Genomic DNA, 8302 nt, shown 5'->3' with positions numbered 1-8302 from the left:
CAATACCCAGGATAAAAAAAAAATCAATCAATTAATAAATAAAAAATAAATGAAGGAAGACTAATCTAAGTGTAACTGGAATACGTGAAAAATAAGAAGACAATATAAATGACATAAAAACTGTTCAGAAATAATGGCAGAAAAATCCCCAAATATAGGGAAAAAATAAACATACAGATAATTCAGGCATATAGAACCCCAATTAGCACGACCAAAAGAAAATCTCTTCATGCCACATTATACTCAAAGAGCTAGAATTCCATCACAGGGACAAAATCTTAAAAGCTGTTAAAGAAAAGCAGTGAATCATATATAAAAGTAAATCCAGCAGGAGCTGGGGATTTAGTTCAGTGGCACTGCACCTGCCTCACAAGCACAAGGTCCTGAGTTTGATCCTCGGTACCAAAAAAAAAAAAAAGTCCAACAGAATTACAGCAGAGTTTTCACCATAAAACTTTAAGGCCAGAAGGGCTTCAAGTGAAGTGTTTCAAGCCCTAAAAGATAAACGGTCCACCCTAGCATATGCATCTTGCAAAACTTTCCTTCAAAATTGATGGAGAAATATGATATTTCCATGATGAAGACCATCTCAAGAAATTCATGACCACCAAACCAACGTCACAAAAAAATTTCCAAGGATATCCTAAAAGTATGCAATAAAACCAACAATGCCAATAAGTAAAAAAGAATGAATATACCTGGCAGGATAAGCAGCTAAGCAAAGGAAAAAAAATAAGGAAGTTAGCAACAGGAAAATAATGCAATGACAGGAATAGTCAATACCTTTCAGTAATAACTCTCAATATGAATGGTCTCAATTCAACCATCAAAAGACACAAGCTGTCAAGATGGATCAAGAAACAAAACCCAATGAGATGTACTATAAAAGAAACACATTTAATTAAAAAAGAAATTCACATATTAAACATCCAAGTATGGAAAACAAAACACTTAGGAATTAACTTGACCAAGGAAGTGAAAGACATCTACAATGAAAACTACAGAACTCTGAAAAAGGAGATTTAAAAAATCAGAAAGTGGAAAGATATCCCGTTTCTGGACAAGCAGAACCAATATACTCAAGATGTCTATATTTCCAAAACTGATATACTGATTTAATTCAAACCCAATCAAAATACCAATAACATTTCTCACAAAACTAGAGACAACAATCTCAAAATTCGTATGGAACCAGAAGTAACTTATAATAGCAAAAGCAAATCTGAGCAACAAGGACAAGACAGGGGACATCACCAGCCCGGCTACATTACGCTACAAAGTTACAGTGATTAAAAACAACATGGAATTGGCAAAAAACAGATCTGTGAATCAATGGAACAGAATACAGGATGCAGAAACAACTCTAGGTACAATCAGCTACCTCATCTCTAGCAAAGGAACAAATGCTTTGGCTGGAGGAAAAACAGCCTTTAACAATGATGCTGGGAAAACTGACCATTCACATGCTGAAGATTAAACTTAGACCCATATCTCTCACCACACACTAAACTAAAATCAAAATGGATCAAAGGTCTAAATATTAATACAGAAATAGTTAATCTGGTGGAAGACAAAATCGGTGAAACATTGTAGACTCAGATGCAGGGAAGGACTTTCTGCACAGAAACCCAATGGCATAAGAAATAATACCAAAAATCAACAAGTGGGATCAAATCAAATTAAAAAGCTTCTGCATGGCAAGGGAAACAATAAACAGAGTTAAGAAAAAACTGTAGAATAGGGGAAAAATGCCATGTACTCCTCAGACAAAGGACTAATACATAATATATATATATATATTTACATATATATATAATAAAATTAGACTCCTCAAATTAAAAAACCCAATTACAAATGAACTTCTAAAATGCATAGACTTCTCTGTTGAAGAAGCACAAATGGATAATAAATACATGAACAAATGTTCAACATTGCTGGCCATTTGAGAAATGCAAATTAAAACAACACTGTGATTCCATCTCACCCAAGAAAGAATGGCCAGCATCAAAAAAATCAAACAATAACAAAAACTGCAAAGAAATTTCAGAAGCTGCAGGGAAAATGTAAACTTCTTATAGAAATCAGTGCAAAGGTTCCTCAAAAACCTAAAAATAAAAATTCCATTTGACCCAGTTAATTCCCTTTTAGGTATCTTCCCAAAAGAATTAAAGATGTCATATTACAGTGATACACACATGACCATGTTTATAGCAGCACAATACATATTAGCTAAATCTTGGGAGTGGCCTATATGCCAAATAACAGACGAATGGATAAAGAAAATATGGTATGTATATACAATTGAATACTACTCTGCCATGAAGAAGAATAAACTCGAGTCATTTGTAGGAAAATGGGTGCACCTTGAGACCATACTGTTAAGTGAAATAAATGAGATGCACAAGCTTAAATACTACATGGTTTCTGTCTTATGAGAAACACGATACATAAATAAAGCACAAAACAAAAGAGAAACAATAGGAAAAAGATTATTGTAATCCAGCATGGCCAAAGTACCAAGTACCTAAATGTGTACTTTGACATTATAATTGTCTTATGTGTTATATATGTTTTTGGCCTGTTAGTCTGGCCAAGAATCTGTGTTTTTGATAGTAATTTCATAAGGACTTATAAAATAAATAAATGAATCTCATGGTGGCAGAAGAAAAAATTTTTAAAGGTGGGTGGAGGGGAAGGAGAAATCAAAATGAATTGAGATGTGTTATGTACATGTACCAATTCCTCACAATGAACATAATCATTATGTACTGTAAAGGTGTACTAGTAAAAGTTTTTAAATGAAAGTACAAGTTTTATGAAAAGTTTAAGCATTTTTAAATGGCAGTTATAAAAGTCAATGTTGGGCTGGGGATTTAGTTCAGTGGTGCCACACCTGCCTCGCAAGCACAAGGTCCTGAGTGCAATCCCTGGTACCAAAAACAAAACAAAGCAAAGTCACTGTTGAAGAAAATTCCTTTTGATTGTGTATCTTAAAATATTGTGAAAATATTCTTTACTCTGAAAACAATGTCAGGAAAAAATATATGAATTCCTTACAAACCACTAGTTCTAGGTCCTAATTGCTGTTTCAGTAATGTCATCAAGAAAACATACTTATGGCCGGGGATGTAGCTCAGTGGTTCTGGTGCCTGTCTTGCAAGTGAAAGGACCCAAGTTCGATCCCTGGTACCACCAAAAAAAAAAAATTTACAATTTAACACTACAGTTATATGTTAAATAAGGATAGAATAAATTGCATAACATTAGTTTAAATAGTATAGTATATACATTTTAAACACACAGTTCTTTCATTTACTCTTTTGACAAATTAAATTATACACATAGGCCTTATAAGATTCTACATCCATTTGGAAATATTTTTCTTCTGGCTCTGAAAATACATCCTCATGACGTAATCAATAGTAAGTGTATCCAAATAAATTTAGTGTTTTGTGGCCTTAATAATTTACATCATTTAGTAAATCTTAAGATGTAATGAAGTGTCTCCATCTTCCCATTTATTTATATGGTCTGAAATCACAGTTCTGCATAGTGGACATGTTTTGTTTTGTTTTTGCTGGTAACCCCCAACGCACTGTACTCTTCACAAAATGTGTGCTGGCAGAAGGATAGAACAGGCTTCTGAAATTCAGCTTACATATCAATATCATCCATATCTGAACACTGTCTCTTGCTAACAGCCACTCCATAACTTGGTTGCTTAAAAAAAATATTTGTAAAGCTGTCTGAAAGTTCTCAAATGTTCAAAAGAGTCCAAAAGTCTTAGTAGGATGTAGAGAAAAGCCAGTAATATCCCAAAATTCAGTCTAGTTGTATTACCAAACTCCCCATAGCCTGTAATGTAAAGAAAACAAACTGATATGAAAACAAAAGTTCAATAATACTGGCATAATTCTTCTGAAAGCATTTACCAGTAACCCTTTGATTTAAAATGCATGATGAAAGAAAGTACCAATAAAATAAGGTGTTTTAAGCCATGAAGAGGAATTTCAGAATTAACCCTGTAATTCCAACAATCCAAAGTACTTCCGAAAAATGCAAATGGTCCAATATAGGATTCAAGAAAATTAAGGTGTAATAAAGTGACTGAGAATGAAACGTATAGTATAAAAGAACAAAAAATCCGGCTAAGAATAATAGTAACTAAGCATATTAAACCTTTAAGAACCTTTCTCTTAGAAAAACCTGACTCAAATGCATTTGTGTGCATACATAAAAGTTGTTAGCAGCAGGTATTTCAAGAGAAGCCCCTGTTATACGCTGCTTAAGAAGCTAGGCTCCCAGAATCGGAATATATGGCAGACCTTTTTTTGTTTTGTTTTGTTTTTGTTTTTCTGTACCAGGGATCAAACTTAGGACTTTGCACTTTTGAGGCAGGCATGGTGCCACTGAGCTAAATCCCCTGCCCAAGAAAGACCTTCTCGTAGACACTTGAAAAGATAGCAGAATTCTGAGAAGGAGCTACTTCTATGTTCTCCAGACTCAGTGGAGTCCGATCAAGCTAGTTTGATTTGCTTTGCTGTGGGAGTGACTCCGGAAATGACTGTACACAGCCACAAGTACAGCTAAGGTCACCTGGTCTTACATTTCTGGGAGTATGGATTTTCAACATTATCTTTCAAGTATGGAGTTTATCTGAATACTAACGCCTCCAGAATGAAGACCAGAACTTTCTCCTGACAATCTTGTATGGATACATTGGGAGGCAGAGGCATCTTCACCAATTGCGGTTCCTGGAGAACTATGATAGGGTCTCACTACCTGCTTCTGGCTGGCTTTGAAACCGCTGCGATCTTCTTCCCTCAGCCTCCCCAGTGCAGGGGTTACACCAGCGGCCCTCGAATAATTTTTCTTTGATCTAGATGTCTCTGTTTTCAGGCTGTGCCTCCTCTCAAGACCCAGAGTAGACAGCGCCTTAGGCGCCACAGCAGGAACAGCTGGAGCCCTGTTGCCACCGCACTCTCCAACAAACGGCAGCTCTGGTCAGCTGGCTGCAGCATGCACACCCCTGCACATCCTCACTTTTTGTGTTATGTTCTGGGGCCCATATTAGGAAGCATTTCAATAGCCCCGCCCCCAAGGGAGACCCCCACCCAAATGATAAAGAAAAACCCCAACAGATGCATGTTTGCCTGCAAGAACAGTGATGACCCGAAGCTAGCTACAACTCGCCTCACTTGTTTACACCCCCAAGGAAACTGATTCTCCAAAAAGCCCCAAGGCATCCGCTGTACCTTGCTGTATCTGGTATTGCTCTGCTAACCTCAACCTGTCCTGTTCACCAGCCTCAAACCCATCACCTGAGAGACCCCAAAATTTTTCACCCTTTGAGCTGACACCCCCTTCCCTACCTAAACCCTCCTACATAAAGTGCATGCACCCTCCTTTCTATGCCAACACTCTTGTTGCCCTTGGCTGACCTGCACCCAGGTCACAATAAACTCTTTGCCTCATTGTTTCAACTTTGTCTGCCTGGGTGTTCTCACTCATGCTCCAAGTCAAACCTTGCATGTTTCACTTTAAGTAGAGCTCGAATGTTTAAAAGAAAAAAAATTTACCATTTTGGTAGACCTCAAGGGATTAGGTTAATATTGAAATTAAGCGTTAACGAAATTTAACTTTGCAAAACTTTATTTTACTGAGGGGAATGTAGCTCAGGGGTGCCACACCTGCCTGGTAAGCACAACGTCCTGAGTTCAACTTCCGGTACCACAAACAAAACAAAACAAAACAAAACAAATCCACAATAATAACAAAACACTCTATTTTACTACAACTGTAAATGTTAATCTTTGAAAACAAATGTCATAATACTGGTTTGAGGGGTGGGGTGGCGTGCACTTGTAATCCTAGCACTAGGGAGGCTGAGGCAGGAAGATCTCCCCAACTTTGAGGTTAGCCGGAACTACACAGCAAACAAACAAACAAACAAACAAGGCCTGGGATTTGGCTCAGTGGCGCTGTTGCCTACCTTGCAAGCACAAGGTCCTGAGTTTGATCTCCAGTACCAGAAAAAAATGATTTTTAAAAAGTTTTATACCAATACTCAGGTGAATCAAACTTTCAGTTAGCTGTTGTTTCCTGCGTGCTCTTGATTGTTTGCTTTCTAGCATCCTCATGTTCACAATTATGTTCATGGAAGTATTTTCTCTGATCAGAAAATAAACTCGAAAAGTATTGAAAAAAATAAAGAGATGTGCTGTGATATCAAGTTGACAAGGGGCTGGGATTTGGTGGTTAGGATGGAGGGTCAACTTGATTAGCTCTGGGATCGGCCTAGGGGACTGGTAGAGCACACCTCTGGGTTTTAATGTGTGGGACATGAAGTTGTGGCCTTGATGTCTATGCATGGCCCCTGGCCTCTCCTTTCTGGTTCTGCTCCTCTGCTCTGTGTTCCAGGTGCCAGGAGCTAAGCAGTTTTGCTCTACCATTTGAAGCCTCCTGATTATATACTGATGCCACAAGCCAAATTAAAACTCCTCCTTTAAATTCTGGGTGTTGGCTATTGCGTCCCAGTAACAGGAAAGCTAACTAATACAGTACCCGAAGAGACATTTCCCAAAAAATTATACAATGGCAGTAGGTATATGAAAAAATGTTCAACAGCATTAATCATCAAAGAAATGCAAATTAAAGCCACTATGAGATATCACTTCCCATTCCTTGGAAGAGTTATCATCAAAAAGACAAGAGAAAAAATGTTATGGGTGTGGAAATAAAAGGAGTGTCATTCACATTGTACATATAAATCTAAATAGGTACACTTATTGTAGAAAAGAGGAAGTTCTTCAAAAAATTCCAAATAGAATTATATAAAATGCAGCAGTACCACTTCTATATATATCCAAATTATAGGCATATTAAACACATTGATTCTTTCAATCCATGAGCATGGAATATCTTTTCACTTATTAGTGTTTTCTTCAATTTCTTCATCGGTGTCTCATAGTTTTCAGTATACAGATCTTTTACCCCCTTGGTTAAATTTACAGCTAAGTGTTTTATTTCTTTTGTTGCTTTTAAAAATGTGGCTGATTTCTTAATTTCTTTTTAGATAATTTGCAGTATGCAGAAATGCATCTTATTTAAATTTATGTCCTACAATATCACTGAATTCTATTATTTCTTTTAAGAGGTTCTGTGGGACAACATATCATTTACCTACCCCACATGGCTGGAAAACCTGGGTAGAGCTCAACGTTCCTAAAGCACAAGCTTGTAAAGAGAGAGTGGGGAGAAAATACAACAGGGCCCAGGTGTGACTCACTGCTACTGTGCCAATACCTGGTGGATTTCAATAGTACATGCCCTGGAAAGAAAAATCAATCCAAACACCTCAACATGGAGGAAGTCAAGCTACTTGTACGTGCTATGATCCTATTCTTAAAAAGACCCTAAAGACCACCAAAAACCTTTTAGATCTTTTAAAATAAATTCAGCAAAGGAGTAGGATACACAGTCTACATCTAAAAAAATCAATAGCATTTTCATACACCAATAATGAACTACTGAGAAAAAAATCAAGTAAACAATTCCATTCCCAACCACTTGAAAGAAGAAAATAAAGCACCTACAAATCAACCTAGCCATGAAGGAGAATGACCTTTGTAAGGAAAATTGCAGAATACTGAATAAAGAATTTGAAGACATTGGAAGGCGGAAAATCTCCTATGTTCATGGATCAGCAGAATTAACATTGTTCAAATGACCATATTACTGAAACTCATTTACAGAAATGACACAATCCTCATTAAAATATTAATGACATTCTTCAAAGAACCGGAAAAGGCAATCCTACATTTAATATGGAAACACAAAAGACCCAGAATAGCCAAAGCATTCATAGTATAAAGCACAATGCTATAGGAATCACAACATACAATTTGAAAATATAATATAAACCATTAGTAAAAGAACAGCATGATACTGGCATAAAAATAGACAAGTAGGCCAATGAAATAGAAGAGAAGACAGAGAAACAAAAGCAGTAACTACAGCCATCTAATTCTTGACAAAGGGGCCAAAAACCTACATTGGAGAAGACATCTTCTTCAACAAATAATGCTGGAAAACCTGGATATCAATATGTAGATAATTGAAAATAGATCCCTATCTCTCACCCTGTACAAAAATCAATTCAACGTGGATCAAATTTTAGGTATACAACTTAAAACTTTGGAACTTTTGGAAGAAAACATAGGAGAAACAAAATCATAGGTACAGGCAGGGACTTCCTGAATAGGACTCCAACAGTACAACAAATAATAGTAAGAATTAACAA

The 8302-nt window shown here is 36.6% G+C and overlaps 1 pseudogene; it reads right to left on the bottom strand.

The window, feature by feature from the left end:
- Positions 1-3475: 3475 nt before the first annotated feature.
- Positions 3476-5511, bottom strand: LOC104848626 (annotated as a pseudogene).
- Positions 5512-8302: the final 2791 nt, after the last annotated feature.

This window comes from Fukomys damarensis, unplaced genomic scaffold (genome assembly GCF_012274545.1).
Source record: "Fukomys damarensis isolate Sample0158 unplaced genomic scaffold, DMR_v1.0_HiC HiC_scaffold_39, whole genome shotgun sequence".
Taxonomy (NCBI): Eukaryota; Metazoa; Chordata; class Mammalia; order Rodentia; family Bathyergidae; genus Fukomys; species Fukomys damarensis.
Note: the sequence above shows the minus strand (reverse complement) of the source record. Positions and strands in the feature narration are given on the sequence as shown.